Source organism: Vanacampus margaritifer, chromosome 1 (genome assembly GCF_051991255.1).
Source record: "Vanacampus margaritifer isolate UIUO_Vmar chromosome 1, RoL_Vmar_1.0, whole genome shotgun sequence".
NCBI classification, from domain to species: Eukaryota; Metazoa; Chordata; class Actinopteri; order Syngnathiformes; family Syngnathidae; genus Vanacampus; species Vanacampus margaritifer.
The window spans coordinates 56,484,200-56,506,622 of NC_135432.1; positions in this window are offsets into that span (position 1 = coordinate 56,484,200).

Below are 22,423 nucleotides of genomic sequence, written 5' to 3' on the forward strand. Positions count from 1 at the left end.
TAGACCATTTGTCTGTGGTTGAAGTCAATGTGTTAGTATGATGTTTTTAAAGTATCTCATGTCCGGTAAACTCCGGGTGGGCTGTTTGCTGGGGGCTTTTGTGGTAATGCCGTTCAAGATAGTATAAGAATGTTGTAAGTCCTCTGAAATCTTCGCACTTGTGAGAGGCTGCAGCCATTGTCTGGAACTCACTTGTGCCCGGAATATTCTGTAGAAATAAAAGCTTCGAAGCAACTGTTCATCAATCTCCAGCCTGCATTCGGATAACCAACATTCTCACTACCCGACAGAAAACGAACACGTGAAGAAAAAGATCATTTTCTTCAACAATATATATATATATATATATATATATATATATATATATATATATATATATATATTTTTTTTTTTTCAACATAACACTCTGGTCCATCATGGTGAAATAGGGTCTTGTGCGGACCCAATTCCCAAAAATCACAGGTTGGATTTATCTCGAAATTCATGGGTGCCAAAAATTCAGCTTGCCTGATTATAAAGAGGGAAACCTCCCAAAAACATAGCCAGGAAGGTAACAAATACTGTAAGACTACCAGTTCCTCTTCATATTCCACACAATGACACATCCGTCTGCATATCAGACTATTTAAGAGAAACGGATACAAAAAAAAAACTCCAACCCTTGAGTGTCCATTTTGTTTCCAATAGGTCCACATTCGCCAAGAGATCAAGCTTTTTTTTCCGCATTCTTCTTTATAGCCATTACAGTATTCCATTTGTGCCCTCTGACCCCCAGTGATGTCATATTTTCAATCCAATTCCGAATGAAATGGACAAAGTGAAATCCATGGGGTGTCTGCGGAATGTCACGGCGCTCTGCGCGTCTAAAAGTAGTTTCTCGGCGCAGTTCGGTTAGGCATTAGATGTGACATAATTGCATCCACTGGCTGAGGTCGTGGAAGGCCAGAGATTATTAGATGGAATGTCACGAATGTGTATCAGTGATGGAACTTGTGGAAGGAGAGGAGACCATTACGGGAAGTCCCGCACACCAGTGAAAAATGGAATGGCTTTTCAAAAACTGGGCTACTGTGACATTTTAGTGTCATATACTGGAGAAATATAAACTGTTTGCCTCATCGGGGGGAGCTTCTCGCGTCACGTCGTTGCAACTTTGCTATGCTCTCCGTCTCAGTGTCCAAACCACGTGTTTTTTTTTCTTCTCAGATTGCCGCTTGCAACAATGTAAATATTAATATAGAGAGTGACGCACATTGCCACAAAAAATTAGATACTAATGAGACAAAATGCTTCAGTACCTCAAGCGAGAATTTTATCTTCCAAATATTCACAATGAGTGCCAAATATAATTAGATACAGGTATTCCAACAGTAACACAAAAAAAAAAGAATTATTGATGAATGCTCAATTTGAACATTTATGACCAATGAGATGGACCAAAAAAAAAAAAAGCAAACAATAAATACAGACTGATCACAAGGATAGGATGCAAAATTTTCCATGACTGGTCCTCCACAAAATGGGCTCCAAATTAGGTTTCTCAGTTGAAATTGTGTTCCTTGTGAAATTGGATCAACTTGACTACACATTTCAGTCTATGTGGTTAAAAATCAGCCACAAACAAAACAAAAAAAAATTTAAACATTTAAAAAAAAAAACAAAGAGAGCAATGATGATGACATGTCAAATCGGTAAAATTACCGATTGAACAATACTGAGCTCTCCAGAGAAAAAAAGATTAAAAAAATAAAAATATCAGCCATCTGACCGGAATACGCAGAGTTCTACCTCAGTGACCCTGTTGATCTAACTGAAAATCACACCCCAATAAAAATAAGTTGGGCAAGCCATGGGCCTCGGAAGCCCGAGTCATTATTACCATTTATAAAGTCTTCATGCTCAAAAACACACTGCCAGCTAGTGCAGACCAGAAAAACACAGATGCTGCGTCCCAGTGCACTTCGACGATGTATCCTGCGCATTTCACTTTTTAAAATTTCAAAATATATTTTTAGGCCTCAAGATGGCAGTAAAGTCTTCTTTAAAAATCTTGATGGCAAAATTGCCCAAAAGTCTTGCTCAGACATTTGTTAATTTGGACACATTTAGAATGTTGGAATTTAAATGAAATAAAACAGCACATTTTTGCCTATTGCATACTACAGCCGCATAAATGCCGTGTTCAAAAGAAAGAATGGGTCATTCAATTATAAAGAGAAAAAAAAAAACTCTTATCGTAAACAATAACTGGATGTTTCTGGGGTTGGTGAAGGACTCTGGTTGGTCGCCCGGTGGGTGGTGGGTGGTGTCTGGTCGGTGCTGGATTTCACTTTCCTTTCTTTTCTTTGGTCCTTCCTCAGTTCTCCTGGCGGCCTCACGGCTCTGGCTGGGTTCTGGAGTGTTCGGTTTGGATGAACGATGTGGGATTTTTTTTAGTGGGTTTTGGGTGAATTGGTGAGTGCACACACCCACATATAAATAAAAAAATAAAAAAATAAAAAAATAAATAAAGAGAGAGCAATGATAATGACATGTCAAATCGGTAAAATTACCGAATGAACAATACTGAGCTCACCAGAAAAAAAAGAGAAAAAAAAAGGAAACAATAACTTGACAAAATCAAGTGCCCAGCAGGCAACAGCGATCAACAGAAATAGAATTGTATTTCTCTGTGACGTGACTCGTGAGCCATAAAAAGTGTCTATCCAAAGAAGTGTGTGTGTTCTAACAAAAGCTAACATAGAAGTGGTGAGAAAACACCGGTCTCGTCTTGATAAAGACATCAGCGCTTTTTTTTTTTTTACTGCAGCGATAGTTGTTCTCCCATTCACATCCTTTTGTTGTTATTTTAGAAGAGTTCACGTCAGTCGAAAGTCTACTTCCTGTTTACGGGCTCACGAAGTGAGGAAAGCAAGAAGAAAACAAACCTTCTTCCCTCCTTACGCTAACGGACTATCCGAACAATAAAAATCGAATCTACATGATCATGAACTAGGAAGAAACACCACCAATGGGAGAAATGAAGTGCAAGTATCTTAAATGACAGTTTTAGAGGCTAACAATAAAGGAATGAGACATATTATACACATGCAAATTTCAGGGTTTCATTCATTAGGAGGAACTGGGCAGCAAAAACAAGAAAATGTGAAAGCAAGTATTATCTAATTTCTTTATTGGTGTAAGGTAGAGTGCACCTGCCAGATCCATTGCTTTTCCGGTAATAGCCCATAAAATTCTTGGGCAATCATCTCTCTTTGGTACACTAATGTCTCAATGTCTTTGAGAAGCAATTGGATGGCTCACATGAGATGATATGTCTTTGAATTGTGCTGCGTGAGATGAGCATGTCTCAAAAGAAATAATGGAACTGGATGCTGGTCTCACTTTGATGGTGGAAATGAAAATGAATCAAGACAAAAGATGAAAAGCCTGACAAGCACCCCAGTCAATCTTTCAGTTTAACAGCCGGAGAATTCACCGAAAGTAGGCTGCTGGGAAGCGGCGAGCGGCGTTTTTGGGAAACGTTTAGCAGTCTGGTGCGCACGTCAGCTTCTCTTAGACTTTCTCACTGAGAGTGAAGACAAAAAAAATATTTGTCGAGCAGCTCCGGGCCTTGAACACGGAGGTCACATTGCCCCGAGTCATCCTGAGAGAAGACAGATTTGACCGAAAACAGTGTTCTGATTCTGTGAAGTCTGCTACCGGTCTCTCCGAGGAGGGCTGTTGTATTATTTACAGCAGCTCTGTGAGATTGTGTCGTCCCGTTGGCAGTGATGCAGCGACATACAATCTGTAAGTAAGTCTCCCGTCAGCACTTCGCGGCGGCGTGTTGCTGTCTCTCGGGCGGCTGACCTCATCATTGGACCTTGCGATGAGCAAACAAATCCATCAAAGTCTCACCGACACGCGTCCGCGTCCGCGTCCGCACCTGGCAACATGGCCGCTGTGCACTTCCAAGAGCAGCCAAGCCAAGTGAGTGCAAATCTGAGACAGGCCCAGATGTCACACTTAAAAACGCTGCTGTGAAAACATTTATTTTAAGGTTCTGCGCATGCTTGAGTCAATGAAGTTTTTGGCTAACAAACAAATGTGTGGCGACTGAAGTTTTAAATGCCAACAAAGGAATGATCAAATACATGGAAAATTTAACTTACACTATCTATTAGGGGTGTGAATTGCCTAGTACCTGGCGATTCGATTCGTATCACGATTCGATTCAATGCCGATTAATCCCGATACGGATCTATAAATTGATTATTGCGATATTTATTTATTTTTTACTCAAATTTAGAAAATACTAATCAGTAAACTTGTACATGCACACTGTAAGATTTATATGAAAATGTATTTATTTATCTGAAAATTCAGGCTTATAACTGAGCCACTGCATTTAACAAACGGGTTACAGTCTGTTTCATGTTTGAACAGCACTAAAATAAAATATTAAGGCTTAATGTTCCATTAATATAACATTTTTCCATGCTTAATGTGTGAATCCTAACCCTAAGTAAGACATTTTGTTGAATATTCCCTTAAAAAAATGATGTATGAAAATCGATTCGGCCGCATATCGAATCATTTCGAGAATTGCGCGCTGCAATATCGTGATATATTGCCGAATCGATTTCTTATAACACCCCTACTATCTATTATGTAACAAAAAATGAAAAATACATACAGAGAAAAATGTCCTAAAATATACCCAAAAGCTACTGGTCTGCATCGCAATATCACTCTACGAGCTTTAATGAGCACATCACTAACGTGGTGTAATGTAGTTTGTCCGATTCTTCTGTCTCTGATGCAGACCCTGGAGGTGGACTTGGGGAAAAAGGTATGTCAAACAGCTAAAGTTAACCCAAATTGAACCCAAGGTTTAAACTTAAAAATGATGGCCAAATGATGCCTTTAACTAAGCTTATTGGTAGTGTCCCATCAGGATATGCATGTTTAAAATATAAATAAAAAACATCAACTTTCCAGCGGCTGAAATAGTCCAAATGACAGATTTCTTTGTTGCTTTCCATATATATTTTTTTAATACTGTTTGGTAGCCAAAAAATGTACCATACCTATAACGGCCCAAGATTTGCAAGTCGCTTATTGTTTCAGGCAGTCTCTGGAGTTTTCAGCCACAGATCTCTAAATTTAATGCATCAACCCCCCCCCCCCCCCCCCAGTCATATCTCACACATGAAGTCCTGCAGTGCCTCTAATCTCATTACAACCCCCCATGGAGGAGAAACTGTTGTGTCCCCTCAGAGGAAAGCACCTTCTTGCACAACAGAGATCCATGCTGCGATCCAATTAGGCAAAATATCCATCACTGCTTTTTAGCTAGTAAGTTCTGAATAGGAAAAGCCTGTGCCATGTCAAGGTTGAATAAAGCGACATGCAAACGTCTTAACTGTCACGTCAGCATCACTTGGGCTTCCAACCTGCTTACAGTATGCGATGAAAGAAGAATAACAACAAAAGCGTGGTTATGTATCTCAAAGGACATCCGGCAGGTGTCGTATGTTACACAAGTCATACAATTAAACAATCCGGTTCCAATAATAACAACACTGAATTTGTGCAAAAATATATATTGCGATATCAAGGACAGTTACAAACACTCTCTCTCTCTCTCTTTTTTTTAAAGAAAAGATGATTAAAAATTAGGGGCGTCAGGCGATTAAAATTTTTAATCATATTTAATCGCATGACTTCACTAGTTAACTCACAATTAATCACACATTTTATATCTGTTCTAAATGTACAATAAAAAAAGCTTTAAAAAAATTTTTTTTTTTTAAACATCTGTTCTAAATGTACAATAAAATAATACATTTCTGTGTGATCCAGTGTTCCCCACGGGTAAACACAACTTTTATTTTTTGCCGAATCTCTTCCACTTCATAAAAGTGCACACTGTCGCAGGTTCCATGTTGTCGACACGAAGCAGTTCTAGGGAGCAACATAAAGATTTATTGGAGTCAGCCAGTCAGGTGATATGAGGTCAAAATGAATAGATGAGTGATCCTTCTCCCCTGAGATGCTTAATGAGGGACATTAGGAACTGAAAGCAACCCTCTTTACATCCAAGAAATGGTCTTTCCCGCGAGTAGTAGTCAGACTGTCAACTAAAGTGATTTGTTACAGTAAATATAATTAAAAAATGTTTGTCAGCCATGATTCAATTCAGTTGTCAATAACTCTAATCAAATTAGTCTCAGAACTTCTCTTGAATAGCTAAAGCCAGTTCCGTTCCATTTTCGAAAAATATGAATCTTGCAAGTAAAATTATTGTATACAATGTCATTATTGTGTTGCTATGACCCCCCCCCCCCCCGAATATACACTTATTTTTTCTCCCCTCCTTAATCCTCGTGTTTACTTTTTTTCCCATCATCTAAAAAAACTCGGGGCGCTACGTAACGACCCGCCAGGCTTCCCGTTTTGTCTCCCCCTGGTGGTCATTGTTATTTTTCGTGTTTCACAGACATGTTGCGACTGTGAAGACAAATCCCTTGTGCGCGGTTTCGTACTTGGACAATAAATCTGATTATAACATGTACATGAGGAAATTTAAGCCTACTCAGCAGAAATATACTGTATACACATTTAATATAAGATCTAATTAATGGCTATACTGTTTTGTTTTGTTTTTGCTCATTTTCCTCTACACAATGAAAATTATTTGAGGTGAGGGCTTATGATTGCTTTTAGTTTGAGTGCAAGCAGGATTACGTGAAACTAATTTCCAAATAATTAATAATAATAACTAATTTAGTTTTGCTTCATGACCCAGACACCTCAGCTAGTGGCCCAATTGAAGAAAGCGATTACGGTTACATGCACAAGACTTGGATAGCAGTCACCGCCCCCTAAAGGAATAGAGTGGAACAGCAATTCCAACTTGTCATTCAAATGAATTACTTGGCTGATGTATGTGAATTCAGAGAGTATATTGAATGTCAAATAACGTTAGCATGCATCAGTGGACCCAATATATTACACTGCATAAAAAACAAAACTAAAACTTGCCTTGAAATTAAAATTAAGCAATAAATCAAGAGAATGACATGCCTAAACTACTGTATACACTTTTGCTAATTAACTTTTGACAAATAAGAAAATTGAAAAAAAAAATGAAAATCAATAACGTGTTAGTCAAATGAGACCTGCTTCTGGTAATTTCACAGTAGCATGCTTCATTAAAATATAGAAGAAAATAAATATGCTATGATGGGCTTAGTGACGTTTCTCACTAGAATTTATTGGCCCGCTGGGGAGTGTTGAGTTGTCCGCTGAACTTGAACAGTAGTTTCATATTTCCATAAAAAAAATAAAATAAATAATCCCCCCCTGATCTGACAGTGGGGGCAAAAGTCTGCCCTGCTAGGGGTCATGAGTGTGCGCGTCCCATTTCATAGCAGCCAGCAGAGAGGAAAAGGCTTCCCTCTGGGTCACAAAAGAAAGGCTACATTCGCAACGGCACGCTGCAGACCCCAGATAATTAAAAGTGAGGAATAGTGAGCAGTAATCACACAAGCTCCCACCATATCCCAGTAAGGATCATGAAACTAGCGGAAAACAATGCTGCCTCACCGACAAGGTCTCTGGAATCCCCACTGAACTGAGGCTGCATATGGATTTCACAGAAACCCTATTTGCTAACAATATTTTATGTTTTATGTATGTTAGAGGTGTCAAAATTTGTGTGTTAATTTTGTGTTGAGTCCCTTTAACACCACTATTATTATTTTTTTTTAAACTTGTGATTAATGACCTCCCCTTAGTTGGATAGCCTGTACTGGGGGAATTTCAGTTGCAATGCAGCAGACACATTCACGTCAAAATTTAGCATGAACTAATTTAATAATAATGCATATATTTATTGGGAGTGGGGTAAAGTTGTATTTTACCATTTTAAAAATGTGCAGAATTTCACAAGTTACTTCATTGCATCAAAATTTGATTCTTAATATGAAAAGAAAAATGCACTCAGCTATCACCAATGTCTTAGAAATGCAATTATGCCATCTGGTGGCAGACAAATGACCTCAACACTAATCAATATCACACTTGTTTTTTACAGTACAGTACATCTTTTTTTAATTTTAACTCACCTTATGAATTATTATTAAATTACTGTATCAATGACTAAAAGATGCAGCCATATTTCTGTTAGTTTAACAGTTTTTTTCCACTCTTATGTTAATAAGAATATGATTTTTTATTGTACATTTTATATACAGATATAATGATTAATCGTGAGTTAACTATTGAAGTCATGCAATTAATTATGATTAAAAATTTTAATCGCCTGACACCTAGGGTTGAAATCAATTCAAGTGGATCAAAGAGACGCAAAATAATATGAGTGAATTCACTGCTGCATATCCTATTATTTGTATAATGTAGTACAATATGTAAAGTGCGGAAAAATCTATTTCCATCAGCCATGATCTCAGGTAGCGTATGATGAATAGTTGACAGTTGTGTAGATGGAGACGTGCGAGCAGAAAAGCACAAAGCCAACACTATTATTGATTGGTCCCAAAAAAATGTGAAAAGTGTGAGACATGAAAAGAAACTATTGATCAATCCTGAAATCCTACTGATTAAAGCCTGGCCAGCACAGGAAGTCAATAATGCTTCACTAGTGACTGCCTCCTCAGCAGGTCAGCTTGAGGTACAATATGACAATAACGCAAAAGTGCAAAAAGCATGAAAAGCTGTGATCAGACATTCAGACCCAATCCATCCATTTCAGATGACAAAAAAATAACCTGTCTTTTTCAATGCTTTCTCACGGCTAAACCATGTTTTAAAAGGAAAGATTCAATCAGGATCGTACGAGCCATTTCTTTGTTCTTTTTCTTTTTTTTTTTTACCTTGTTGCTGAAAGAAAATCAAAGACCTCCAGGGTGACGATCAAAGCTAATTTTATGCAATGAGCAGTCAAGTGTAAAACGTTATGCTTCAGGACGTATAGAAAAGAGATGGGTTCGTTTTCCATCTGCCATGTGACAGAATATACGACGATAAGCCTGTAAAACAATGAAATGAGATGCAAGAATGACCAATATGACTGGACAGAACTTAACAAATGTCATATGTTCTTCAAATAAATACAATAAAATCAAATAATAAAATAACCACCCAGCCCATTCATGTTTTTGTTTATTAAAAAGATAATCCAACTCATTACTTCACAAATCAAACAGCCTGACCTCAAGCACTAGAAATGGAGGTTTTGAGAAAATAAATGCAAATCCTCACATCTAAAACCACCAAACAGTAGAGCCGAGACAGATAGGCCAAAACAATCCCAACAAACCCGCTGTGAGCTGTATTTATCCATCCGCTAATCGGCAGGGATCAAGGCTTGTTATTGTGATTACCTGCTAATCAGCAGCAAAAAGCACACAAGAAACCATCAGAGAACCGGATTACTCGGTGGGTGTGAGCGCACAAAGCCCTCCGTGATCAATAAGGTTGCAAGCGAGCGCTTAAATCATGATTCCTTCTGTTCTAGGGTAAACATGCGTGTGAACAGGAATGACAGTTACACCCAGCATGGTCAGTGTTTTCCCAGGCAGGACCCGAATAGTAACAATAATGACTTTTTAATGTGCACCTGAGATTACATTGTCACTGTGAAATATGGCTCTTCTTGACCACACCGGGACTGAAGGCCTAAATGTGAATTACAAGCATAGATTACAGGGGAACGTCAGGTGAAGCAATCTTCATAAATTCAGGCGTAATCGCAACAGAGCTTCCAGTGTCATTCACTCAAGGAAAGGCCAGATCGACGAGACGATGGCACTTGGCTTGGTCGCAAGACCGCGGAAAGCAACATTGTGTAATTTTGCCTCGCCTTCAATAATTTGGCTGCCTCGCTGGTTTGTAATCTCTGCCGCTGCCACGATGATGCTGTATTGCTTACTTTAGAGGTCTATAAAAATGGTAATACGGCCAAGACACCACTCATATCTACCACAAATAGTGCTGAAATGATCCAACAATATTTATTTTAATATGATGCATGTCAGTCATATTAGTACGGAAGCGGCATTGCATTAAATTGAAAAAAAGAATAAAATCCTGTTTTCTGACAATTTTTGGGGCTTTGTTTTTTGAGCGTATTTCTGCTTTATTGAATATTTTTTTTCCCATTTTTTTGGGGGGTAATTTTTTTTCTTCTGTTTTTCTGAGTAATTGTTCCCTGTTTTATAAAAAATGTTTTTTCTGAATATTTTTTTAAAGGGTTTTCCCCTCAGAGATTAGAGAACAAACGACAATACAGTATACACATTCATTCCTTTATTGAGAGCCAGTAAGTAAACATGACCATCTTATTGCATATGGAGGTACGCGGGAAAGTGTCCGCTTCCGCTATTAGCGAGTCTGCAACAAGTTACTTGAAGTTCAGAGGTAAAAAATAAAATAAAATAAAAAATACTTATTATAAAAAAATAATAATAATTCCGAAAAACAGAGCTGGTGTTCTGTTTTTCGGAATTATTATTATTTTTTTACTGTTTTTTTTTCAATATATATATTTTTTTGAATAATTTGTTTTCCTGTTTTTCTGAGTAATTTTTTTCAGCCTGTTTTTCGGAATATTTTTTGACAGAAAAAAAATATTCAGTAAAACAGAAAAAAAAATATTCAGAAAATGAAAAAAAATACTCAAAAAAAACAAAGCTGCCCCCAAAAATTAGTCAGAAAAACAGGAGTTGTTTTTTCCCCAAGTGAATGCAAAAGCTTCCGTATATTACAATGAAAGTTGAGGAGGAATTTATAATATCGCTCAAAACTTCTTCGAAATTATCTTGACAACTTCAGTCATGTATCTGTATGCTAAAGTTTTGTCTTCTAACTTGAAACTCTACTTCATTCCAGTAAAGGTCAAATGACAAAGGTACAAACGCCCTCATTACTTCACCCTAATGCAGCGTAATTACATCCACCAATAATATATGAACCTCCTTTAACAGTTTCATTTGGCTGATGCAGCTGAATGAGCATGAATGCTAAATGCGCAACATTTTTCGCTGTACTGTATCTACAGTATTATGAATCACCTTTTGCTCCACGGACACATCGTATATTAACCTTTCCCTGCTGACAAGTCACTAACCCGCCTTGTTAAGTAAGATACATCTGTGGTTAGAGTTGTATTTACCATCCCAATATACAATAGCTAGCTTTTAAAAGCTTTCACTAGCGCCTGGCTGTAAACACGCAGTGACGGATTTTGGTGTTCACAATCTCCCATTGAACATTGCATCAAATTTACTCAATGTAAGTCTTCCAAAATAAACTCTTTATTTTAATAACAGGGCAAAAAGTAACAGCAGTGAGTTACATGAAACATACCCACGTGACATTTATGCTAATAGCATGATGACACTAAGCACATAATGTAAAGAGATTAAACAAAAAAGTATTTTCTAAAAGAAAGCAAACTTAAGGTAACTGGTCAGTTTATTTTTTGTGTGTATGTGTGTTTTACAGTTAATTCCATTGTCCTGCCATACATTTCCTGGTGATGCAAATGGTACAAATTTGGTGGAATGTCCCCTCTGCTTAAAGGGAAAGCGAACCCAATTTTTGTGTGTGACAATAATATGTTCTATGCAGCCCCACTAGTCTAAATATATTATTCTGGTTAATATTGCGTTAGTGGAATAAATGTTAAAATCCAGCCATTTTTATCCATCTCAGCGGGCGGCCATTTTGCCACTTGCTGTCGACTGAAGATGACATCACAGTTGCTCAGGTAACAACCAATCACAGCTCAGCTTCAGAAGACAGGGTAGCTGTGATTGGTCGTTAACTGAGACCCGAGCTTCATAATTCTTATTTCACAAATGTTATATTATTCAGAATGTCACGTTTAGACTAGTAATGCCACATTTACCATATTATTGTCAAGAAATGTTTAAGGTTGACTTCCACTTTAAAGACAGCTATGTTTTTTTCCCTCCATGACGGAGACATAGTAAAAGGTCAAAGCCCCACCAAGCGGCAACAAAACAAACCGGCAGAGGAATTAGCGGTGCTGAAATTCAGAACCAGCAGCACTTCATGGCTCAACGCTTCACTACTATGTTTTCCCCAAGCAAACAAACTCATTTGCATTTCATTTTCTCCCAGCAGATAGACACCCTAGAACTGAACAAAAAGATACAACAGTGAATTATTGAGTGTGTGTTTGGGAACGCGACAAAAAGCAGCACAACCGTTTTGTGTAAATGGCTTGATCTGGCATTTTACAGGTAAAGTGTTCCCGCACTCCATGTTAAAGTATATTAGTGTGACACATTTGGGGGAGAAGGAATAAAAAGCAGTTGAGGGTAAAAGCATTTCATCTGAATCACTCAAGCTCTCACGTGAGGCTATTATCCTCCCTGTGTATGATTCTCCGATGTCTCATATGCTGCACTAAAGTGCCCCTCTCATATAAAAAAACAATGTGATATCTCCAATTTCTAATTAAATAGGGCATTATCTTCAAGACAAGCTGAAGAGGAATGAGGCCCTCAAACGGGTTATGAAAATTACATTCCGCTCATCGTCTAATCATGCTTTTGCTGATCTCAATGGTGTCACTCTCATTCAGCCCATACTGGGGGGGGACGACAAAGTGAGCTTATTACACAGATAATCTATTCAAGAGGGTGTGTAGGGTTTATTGCATGTCTACTGCTAATGTAAATTGGAAGATGGTAAACAGGCATATTGCATGAAATAGTTTTTGTTACCTCCGCCAAGCACAAAGGCCTTAGGTATCGTTTTGTTGTTCTGTATTGTGTTTATTTATTTATTTTTTGTTATTATTTTTCCAGAATTAAAACAAAACAAAAATATATAAAAAGAACCCAACTCACCCCAAAAACTCAGCTATACAACCAACCATACATCTATGTCTATATACAAAAACACCCATATAGATACAGTAAAATTAATAATTAAGCAAAGCTAAATATGTATCACTTACGTAAAACATAAGATCACACTTACACTTATATACAAAATTCCAAAGAAAAAATAAACAAAGATACCAAATAAATAAAAAATAAAATAAAATATTAATCAATAAAAAATAATAAATATGATTTTTTTTTACGAATAAAGATTTAAAAAATATATATATAAATTATAAATCCCATTAAAATATTCTTTCTTACATTTACAGTCATATTATTATAGTATTTATTGTTGTTGATCACGCAAAACAAAAAAATGACCAATTTCAGTGAAACCCCCGGCATCGTTCAACATGTCTAGCATGTGTATCTTCAAATGGCGGACCACGGTCTCGGTCTGGTCCGAGTCAAGGTCTCATACAGATGAAGTTTGTGTGCCGTCATGCAATGTTTCGGCCAGGCTGTACATAGATTTTTTCGATTTTTTTTGGGCAATGGCAAAAATATGGAAAATAAAGTAGATCTGTAACAATGCTGCACTAAGAGACGGTGGAATCATAGCACAGTTTCAACTGGCCACTGGCCTGAATATTAGCTCACATGGGACGCATCAAACATCAGTGATAATCGGTTAAATCAACTAAAATGTAGACAGCCCATGCAGTGTATTTAAGTGCATGCTCACAAGCAGCAGAATGAAATTCACATATCGGATTTTAAAAGGTACACTTCGCCAATGTATATTTTGTGGGGTGAAAACATGTTGTAAAAAGCTGGACTGATGTTGGTAAGTGGTGTGACAGGAGTCTTGTAAAGTGACCTCTAGTTACATTAAATTGCCCCACCTTGGATGCATCAGTGATTTGATACTGTCTAATAAGAATAACCACCATGAAAGGCACCTTTCTTGCCAAGGGGCCATGTTGGCAGGCTGCGTCCTGGTCATTCATGGAGAAAAATGACAAGGACAAACAGACCAGATGACTTCTTCCAGTTCTCAGCCTGCTTGCAGAAGATAAAGAAAGATAATTAAACAGCTTCATTTATCTTTCAGGCTTAATTCCATCTCCAGCACGTAACGGTGCCAACACAAAGCGCAGTTCAATTTCAGATAACATTGTTCCTACTGTTTCATTCAGTAGCTTCATTTGTGGGAATGTGTATTGCAATAAAAAATAATGTCATGGCGGTGACGGGGATGTTTGACATGATAACGCAAGTTCAAGTCCTGAAGGCAAATCGTGAGAATTTGACAATGTTCTCCTTCTCCTTCCACAATAAAAAAAATGAATGTCTCAATACTTTACATAATATCCGACACATCTAGTCTAAACTGAGCACATTTTTTGGGGAGTTTTTCACAGAAATGATGCTGATGAAAAACTAGCCCAGTCCAGAAATGAATCAAATCAATGGCGTCAGACCATTTTCCACATTCACAACTTCACAAGTACAGAAAATGTATTTCTAGCCATCTTCTGAAGCATAAAAAAAGTGACATTTCCTCTAATTTCCCAAATGTCTGCTGGTGATAAGAAAACAAGTTCATGCAAAGGCCTACTGGGACATTTTCAAGGCAGCAGCCGTATAACCTTGGGCAAGACAATAAACACTTCTGTACATCTTCAAATCAGATGGAACTGTAGATACGTGGCAGCGGTGACATCCTTTCTGACAACTTTGGCATCAAATCATAGCAGCAGTATCTCACAAAAGTGAGTACACCCCTCACATTTGACATGTTTACACAATGAAAAGTCAGTGTACAGATTATGTAAGTGTGTAAATGTATTGATTTATTTTGGTTATTTATTTAACAAACCTGCTCCCTTGTAACACAAACGAGTCACATGATACTGCGTAGGGAAAAAGACTAACTGCTCAATTCTGACATTTTCATTTAGGGGTGTACTCACTTTTGTTGCCATGGGTTGAGCTATTGTCTGCATTTAGAGTTATTTTGAGGGAATGTTAAATTAGCACGGTTTTAAAAGCTGAACATTGACTACTTTTCATTTTGTCAGTGTCACTTAATCGCTGTTGTCCCATTAAAAATTTTAATTCAATATCTGCAGAAACGTGAGGGGTGTACTCACTTTTGTTGCTATCAGCATGTTGCTACAAAATTGTATTTAAAACAGCTCATATAGTTTTGGACTGTCATTACAGATATTTGACACCACCTTTTTTTCAGACCGATACTGATACGAGAACTCAACCCTTCAGTACTCACCGATACCGATACCAAGTGCCGATACCACTACTGCTATTGATACATAAGATTTCCAAAACAAACAAATATATCCATATTTAGCGAAATGTCCTTAAAATTTCATTAAACTAATGTCAATTTTCTATTACTTTTTCCATTTGTATATAACACACAATAAAATGTATTTTGTAAAAAATGACATCAAACAAATAACACAGTGGACAGAAAAAGTCCCAATCAAAATGTTTGATTGTACAACTTCTTTTTAAGGAATAGAGTGAAGTGAAAATAATTAAATTGATATCCAAATTTACTGTTTACCTCAAAATACTTTAAAATGCATCCATTAATAGCTAAACCTGTGGCAACAAAAGTGAGTACACCCTTAAGTGAAAATGCCATAAGTAAATGTTGTTGTTTATACAATGTAGATACATTGTTTTGAATCCGAGAGGCTGGCCACCATTCAACAGATGTGATATTGAGACACTTGGGAGCCGTTTGCATATTTTAACTTCCTGCCTCTGCCCAAAAGAAACGACCCTTCTTTTCATTCTACAGCTGCCACCTTGTACTTTATCTGATAGCGACTACACTTTACAGAATGCCACTAATGAGATTTCGCTCCACCGCCTCGTTGTGCCACTCAACAACGTGAACTCCTCCATATTTGAAAAGGATAAAACATGCAAATATAAAACATGAACGTGGAACACGCAGGAAGAATAATGTTCGGTGTGTTGTGCGCTTTGTGTGCAGCCGCGTGTTGTCTCGGCTCTTGCAGTAATCAGCGCTGAGATACACAAGGTCGCGGATGAATGTGATTGGATTGACAGTGAGATCTCACACTATGCCTGAAATGAAATGGAGGTGTGTGATAGATGAATAGAAAGTGCAGGCAGACTGCTACATTTGCTCAGGTGTGAAATTAAACCGGAAAGAGACGCGGCCTATGATTGCGCAACACAACTGGAGAGCCCCTCCAGCATGTATAATTGATGGAAATAGAGAGAGATAGAATGTGATGAATCACTGACTTATAAGGTGGGATTCACTGGCTAAATAATATATACAGATTTATCTTGAACTTGTTGCACTTTCAAAACATATTTGGTGCCTTCAAGTCAATAAGACTCCATGTGAAAAAGAAAGAAAGAGAGTGAAAATGTGCCTACAGCCAGCAGCAGCCTGGTCAAAGCTCAGCAAGATAAGAAGGGGAAAAAATCAGTGAGAGGGAAATGTAATCTAAAAGAAAATGTCGGCGAAGATTCCAAGTCAGCTGTCAGTAGGGATACCCCACAAACCTCACCAGCAGCAATCACAATCCATATTTTATACTACAGCATGTGAGATGGGGGAAATGCAGAGGATGCTGAATTATTGAGCTGAATTTTCACGGGCTGAAGGTCAGTGAGCCCTGAAAACAGAAAAAAAAAAACATATCCGATTAAAAATTAATGTTTTCTTATGAGCTGCCATGTGCTGCAATAACAAACCTTGCAGATGATTATTCCGAGAGCCGACACTTTCAAAATCATCTTCCGTGAAAGGATACACACACACACACACACACACACACACACACAAAAAAGAGTCACAAGTAACAGGGAACTGAGGTGTATAGAAATAACACGCATGAACGGACATGAACCAGAACGGACAGAGCGGAATCCAAGTTTGAACACAATCTGTTGCTGGTCAGATGGCAAACCAAACGCTTTCTTGTCAGAAATCATTATGGGCAGCACAGTGGGTGGTGTTGGATTTTATTTCACAACAATTCATTTTTCATTTGTATTTTACGGTTGATTATAATTTATCATTTTTATTTTTACGTATGTTATTTTAATGGTGAGTCTTCATGCTATTAATTTCATTGAATTTATTTCGCTTGAGTGACCTTTGCTTTCATTGTAATGACACTTCCCCTCTTTTCGTGCTGCTCTTGAGTCGTCAGTTGTCGGTGAGACCAGTGACCGAGACATATACGTTAGTTGGACACGTCTGAGGGGGTGACATCATCATTTTCGGCACACTGAGACTCACGTGTCCATAAAACGCAATGGAGGAAGGAGAGAGATTTGCATTTTCAAGATACAAGCAAGTACAGTCACTATTCTGAGTTTGTACCAGCCAAAAACACAAAAAAAATAAGGTTTGTTGCACAGTCAAGTCAACGGTGGTATTTATAGCTTCAATAACACAATGGTTAAAAAACAAATAAAAAAACAGATCTCCAGATTGTGTGATTGCAGGAAGTTGCCCAATTTAATCGTTATATTTATAAGTATAAGCATAAACATAATAATAATAATAATGCATCAGATTTATAGAGCACTTTTTTGGACATTAAGTGGGTGTGGCAATCAGTGGTACTTTAACTTTAATTATAAATCTTGGGTTTTGTCATTACAACATTAATAGTTAAATATGTCAAGTAAATAAGACTGCCTTTATTATTAAAAAAAAATATTGTAAAATGTATTTTTGTTAAGTGAAGCCAAGATTTTATTATTATTTTTAATGAAAAGGAATTAAAAAGTGTTTTAGTGAAATCCTGAAAAGACTAATTATTTTTCAAATTAAAATAATTATGATAAGTCTAAAAGGTTGCTGTCTTTATTTTATGTTGAATAAAAACTAACTATTTTCTTAAGCATCACTGTTAAAGACACACTTCCAATCCAAAGGTGGCAAAATCAGGTGTCATTTTTAAGTTAAAAGCAGGGTGGCCGTATCGCCTAAATACAACTATTAAAGTAACTTGTCATCTAACTTAATTACTTTTTAAAGAAAGTACTTGGTAAAGTAACTTAGTTCGATTTTAAATCAAGTGATCAGTAAAGTAACACTGCCCTCAAAAGAAAGCACAATATAAAAAAAATGTTCTGGCTCCTCCCACATTCCAAAAACATGCATGTTAGTTGCATGTTCATTGAAAACACTCAATTGCTCCTCAGTGTGACTGGTTGTTGGCAACCAGTCCAGGGTGTATCCTGCCTCCTGGCCGAAGGCAACCCTTGTGAGCTAATTAGAATATTAGTGTATAACCAAAGAATTACCCGGGTTTGCTGCTTGTCCTCTTAATGAGCGTTGTCCTCATTAAAATATCCTCAGCTATCTTTTATACAGCCTAATTGATATTTCATTAGAACCTTTCTATTTAAGTTTTTTTAATGGCTTGTGCTCTCACATTGCGAGGCAAAGCTGTTACCGGCACTCGCGGCGGAGGCCCTTGCCAATATACTGCCAGCTTGAACGGATTTAGAATGAGATCTAATAATAAAAGAAGCGCAATTTATGCTTTTACCCTTTGGAGGCGGGATTGTAAGAGTCATTAAGCTGACCACATGTCCCTGCCTTGCGGAGAGACATGCGTGTGCACAAGGTGTCATACATTTCACCATCTTTGGACCAACAAAAAAAAAAATCTGTATGACCTTTTTAAAGACAAAACGACTTCATCATGGTTCATCTCGAAAGTTCCTCCTCAGCAGGATTGCCTCATCACTGCTCCATCTGACGTAATGCATCTCTGCTCCCGTTGCGATAGCTTGATATGACATTAGCTGCATAGCGGTAGCCGCAGCCCCCTACCCCCACCCAGCTTGATGAATGTTAATGGTGGACGCAGAGCTCGCACGCCGGGATGGATGTCGTGGCAATAGGGATGGTCGAGGTGGGCGTTAAAGTGCAATGAAGGGTAACTGTTAAAGCACTTAATAGATTGATCCTTTCCAAAGGACCCTCCGTCTCCCGCACCTGTCCTGAGCTCATGGACCGCGTGACAACCGGCCCCCGAGTCCACTTTCCATTCCTCAATAGGGTAATTTGCTTGCTGGACGCTGAAATAGAACGTAATGGCGGCGGTGGCAGAAGCCTGCAGACCTCATTAAGTGTTCAGTCAGTGCGGTGAGCTCACAGATGAGTATGATGATGAGAGATTGCGGATTCAGGACGGTTCTGAGGGATGTCAGCTAAGGCGTATAGTCCATTGAATGCTAACAAGCCCTGCACTACAAAGACGTCATTACAAGACTTGTATGGTTTGTTTGAACTTGAACAATTGTGAGTGCGTTTGTGTATCAGAAGCATCCATGGTGCATAATAGGAGTAGAGGGTGACGCATGGCACAGTGGTCTGATCAAAGCAAGGAGACTTTGATGAATGTTGTTCATTAGGCAAAGCCATGTGATTTTCAGAGCGAGGGCAAGGGAGGAACGCAAAAGAGGGAAAGGGTGGGCGGCTGTGTTACATAATGGTGACATGAGTAACACCATGCAATAATATTGCAATTTATATTTGTAGTCAAACCTAATTTCTATAGATCTTTAATGTGCAGTTTCCATCGTGGCCACTGGGTGGAGACAGATGTCCTCTAAGTTTAATGTCTCATTCAGACGTACCCTTGCTCTGGTCTAGCGTCCACGTTTTTGTTTGACCGGTAGCTTTTCTGAATGAATGTAAAATAAATGAGAGTGTCAGATCAGGGATTGATGTGTTAACATGAGAAAATGAATTATGTACACTTGTTATACACTCAGACACTCTGTGGGCTAAACCTTAAAGGCCTCCTTGACTGATTGGGTTATGGATGAAGGTTGACATGCTGCAAATGGGCGACAACGGATGAACGCCACTTGTGTTCATTAATAACTACAATTTGATTATGAAGTTAAATCCACACTGTTATTATTTCATAACTAACCTGAGTCCTATTGTCTTAGAGGGAGATTAATGGCTGCCAGCAGAAGGGGTGCCAAACAATTACTTATGTTCACTCCCGTTTGCAGCAAAAGTGTATACGGTAAATCAATTTGGCACGCTGTCTGCCTGAGGCTTTGGTAAAAATATGGAAATAGAAACAAATGTCACTTTTTTTCTTTTTCTTTTTTAGAAATAACTGAGATTCAATTTAAGAGATATGAATACAATTTTCAGATCCTCAGTGGGGGAATTAAATGGGCAGTAGCAAATGGGTGGATGTGCTTTAGATTGCTATTTCCCAAATCTACCTCACGCTTCCATATACAGTATATTGTCAATTCATTTCCTTTGCATTTTATTTCAGATAATCCACTCATAGATAGAAATAGGTGAATGGGAAGAAGAAAAATAACACAAGAAGGCAAGGACTGTAGCTCTAGTATGCAGAAAATATCAGCAGTATTCAATTCTCCACCTTTACAGTGATACGCATCGGCTAGGTGAGCTTTATAGGACAAAAGAGGAAGGCCTGGACTACCTCCAAAGCAAAACTCTGCACCTAGTCATTTTTCTTCATATGAACAATTAATTGTGGGGCTTTTACTCCTCCTTCCTTCTTAAAGGGCATCTCATGAGTGATAAACTCTGGATGCAAAAGGCTTTTGAAACGTGCTAAAGTGCTTTGAGGGCTGAAGGCACACGGGGAGGCTTGGTGATAAACTGTGCCGAGAGCTGCAGTTGGATATGGGATAAATGCAGCGAAAAATAGGCCCATAAAAGCAAGAGGAAAATAAAGTGGGACCACACACTGTATAGTAGTTGTCTCTTAAGATGTACTTGTAGAATAACTGCTGGGCAGCAATTCATGAAACCATTGGGATAAGATGTTAGAAGCTGCGATGACAAGCTAGCTCCTGAATCTGAAACATTTACTGTATATCAGTGGTTCTTAACATGGGTTGGATCGAACCCCAGGGGTTCAGTGAGGCAGTGTCAGGTGTTTGGCGGAGATTAAGACACGCACCAGACTCAAATGACTCGTGATAACGCCCATCTTGCCCGTCATTGGCTGCAGTTGATCATGCTACATTGCTTAGCCTACCTGCGCTACAGGGAATTTGGTGGGCTTAGTCTGATTTATTTATTATTGTAATCCCTTCATACTAACTATGTCGAGCAAAAAAAGAAAAAGGTCGGAAAAAAATGTGCAATATGAATTCACATGCAACGGTAGGTATGGTGTTCCACAGGGTTCAATTCTTGAGCCTCTGCTGTTTTCATTGTATCTGCTGCCCATTTTAAGAAAGCAACTGTGATTGTTTTCAGTACCTTCAACAAGTTTAAGAACCACTCATCTATATGCCCATTCAAACGAATGGCTAAAAATTAGACAATGCAAATTTCCTCTCACTCAGAACAAAATAGAAGTCTGAGATATCTTTAGTCTCTCTTAGCACTATAACTGTATGCTTGGGTAAAAAAAAAAATAAAAAAAAATAAAGGTAGGCAGAGCACCATATAATTGTGTATAAAATGATGCTGCCAAATTCCATGTGAACGTCTCGGTCAGTCTCTAGAATATTAACAAATGCCCGAGTTCAAATCCTAAATATGCATTTGAATTATAAATACGAATCACATTGCCCATCTTGTAAAAGAGAATAGTTAATACGAACACTTTGATAAAAGCATATTTTATGCATGCTTTTTCTAAAAGTGTTAGCCGTCTTATAGCTACAAAAAGCCAGTTTCCTCCAAATGGCGTCAGAAAAAACCCACGGTCATGATGAATGACATTCATGCACTTGCATGTCAAACCTTAAAGACACTTGATCAGAGTCCAGGAATACCGATGTTCAAAATATTGTTCATTATTTACGTTGTAAAATGTTAGCATCTCTATTTTGCAATGTGGCCAGGCTATAAATAGAAATCTGTTGCTCTTGACATTTAGTGCTGCTGAACGGTTTTGAGACGCATTACCAGCTGGCCAGTCATTAAGTAGAAAATCATAATAGTGTCCAAAACTGTTGAGATGCAGCCTGTGTTCCAGGAACATCTAATTCCTGGCATCTCTCCAGTCTGAGTCATGAGATGCCAGAAATCATTGCGCGTTACATTAATGAATTAATTCAAGGACCAAACATAAATGTCTTTTTAAAAGGCATAATAACTTTTCAACTACATCACATGACTCCTCGTGCATATGATAGTCATTAAATGCAATAATGATGTGAGAAGCTTTTATTATCAGTCCCTAAAGCCGAAGACTGCAAAATTCACATTCTTCATTTTCAAAAATGTTTGGGTCAGAAGGTTTGTGAGGAGCTTGCAAATAAATCCTCCACCATTGTGGCCATCACGTTTGCTGTGATTGTGACGCACACATTTACAAAAGTGTTCATGTGTAGAGATCGGAGCTAATCTACAAGCTATTGTGTCTGTACTCATTCATTGGAGCGTAATCCCATATTGAGGAGTAATCCACAGGCTGAGCAGTCAAAGAGGGCTCTCCTTGAGCCAGCCAAGCCTAACTGAAGTGGTTGAGGGGATTTTAAAGCGCTATCCCGGCCTC